The 2005-nt window shown below is 41.1% G+C and overlaps 1 pseudogene; it reads right to left on the bottom strand.

Moving 5' to 3' along the window:
- Nucleotides 1–389: 389 nt before the first annotated feature.
- Nucleotides 390–743, bottom strand: LOC109254708 (protein BEX4-like; annotated as a pseudogene).
- Between the last annotated feature and the right edge of the window lie 1262 nt (nt 744–2005).

The following is a 2005-nucleotide window of genomic DNA, read 5'->3' as shown; positions in this document are numbered from 1 at the left end:
ATATATATATATTAATCTCTACATTATACACACACACACACACACACACACACACACACACACACACATATATATATAATGTCTACACCAAGGTGGGGCTCCAACTCACAACCTGAGATCAAGAGTCTCATGCCCTTCTGACCTAGCCACCCAGGCACCCCTCCCAAGATTGCTTTTTAAATTGCTTTATTAATATCATATTATGAAAGAATAGTTTTTCCCAAAACTGGGTGAAATTGCCCTATGGACAGTAAGTTTTACACTGAGACAAAACAATAATTACAAACTCTTAAGTGGAAACACCAAAAGGTTTACAGAAAAAGTAAATCACTAAACTACAAGCTTATAGAACATAGGCCATGTTATTAACCTCAGGGAAACCTTAGCATTCAAGGTATAAGGCAAAAGTCATAATAATTATCAGGTTCAGGAGTTTGGAAGTGCCTCCTGTGCTGCTCCTTACTCTTTCTTCTGATTTACTTCATCTGTCCTAGGAACTTTCCCACAACATCTCCCACTTCATTGTGATCAATATGCTTGTTAGGTATGGCTTATCAAAAATTAGGGACAAGTCATGTCACTCACTCCAGGTTGACATTTCCTCCACAGTTCTGGCCTTCACTCCCTCCCAAACTGCATAATTCCTCTCTGTCCTGCATGGGGCTCTCTTTTTCTCCTTCATTTTCCTGTTGGGCATTTTCCATGTTGACATTTTTCACCCCTTGTTTCTCTTTGGACACCATTGCTCCTGGGCCTATCTTTGCAGTCTTCTCCTTCTCCCAGTTCTAACCACTGTTGTGGTGCTAAGACACTTAGATGCCCATACCTGGTTCCCTTCTGCCTCCTACTTTTTGGGCCCACCCTTGGCCCGCACACCCTCAGGGACACCCAGAGCAGGTACTGAGAAGGGAGCAATGGAGCAAGCGATGGCTAGGTCTGGACAAGGAATTTTAATTAAATTGCAGAAGTTTAACATTTGGCGTAAAATAGATAATATAGTAACCCAATTGGAATACCCTCAAATACTAATACCAGAAATTCTGAAAATGTGTCTAGAAGAGATAGATATTATGTCAGCATTTAGAGGATATTGGTAACTATTTGATACATGGGATAGTAATTTACATTGCATGGAAGTTTTACAATATGAAAAAGGCTTTATGTAAGTTGCTGTTTTGAACATGAAAAATCTATTAGGTATTTGAGTTTCTATTTTCATTGTTATAGTTTAGGAATTTATTTTTATTTTTATGTTTTTTAATGTTTATTTATTTTTGAGAGAGACAGAGACAGAATGTGAGTGGGTTAGGGCCAGACACACACACACACACACACACACACACACACACACACAGAATCCAAAGCAGGCTCCAGGCTCTGAGCTGTCAGCACAGAGCCCGGTGTGGGGCTCGAACTCACAAGCTGTGAGATCATGACCTGAGCTGAAGTCAGATGCTCAACTGACTGAGCCACCCAGGTGCCCTTATAGTTTAGGAATTTAAATTGAAGAGGTCAATGGGTTTTTTTTTTAAGTTTTCTTTAAGTTTATTTATTTATTTTGAGACAGAGAGAGAGAGAGAGAGAGAGAGAGAGCACATGCCTACAAGCAGGGGAGGCACAGAGAGAGAAGGAGAGAGAAAGAACCCCAAGCAGGCTCCACACTGTCAGCACAGAGCCCAGTGTGGGCTCAAACTCACAAACCAAACGGTGGGACCATGACCAGAACCGAAATCAAGAGCCAGATGCTTAACCCACTAAGAAACCCAGACACCCTGAGAGGTTAACTTTTTAAAGTCACATGCCTACTAAGTGATTCATCTTGAACTCAAGTCTCATGAAGGTAGCCACTTCAGAGACTCTGGATAAAGGGCACGCTATCAAGCATAATAGCACAGAGGACATTATGCAGAGAGATATTGAGATTCCTGAGAGTCTCTTTGGGCTGTCCAAACTTAGCAATTTCCTCTGGTCTGGTTATTTGGTTCTGTTTCAATAAAGGAAGTCT

The sequence above is a fragment of the Panthera pardus genome, unplaced genomic scaffold (genome assembly GCF_024362965.1).
Source record: "Panthera pardus isolate Hobbes unplaced genomic scaffold, ASM2436296v1 HiC_scaffold_2, whole genome shotgun sequence".
NCBI lineage: Eukaryota > Metazoa > Chordata > Mammalia > Carnivora > Felidae > Panthera > Panthera pardus.
The sequence above is the reverse complement of the archived record's forward strand: the minus strand, read 5'-3'. Positions and strand labels throughout refer to the sequence as shown.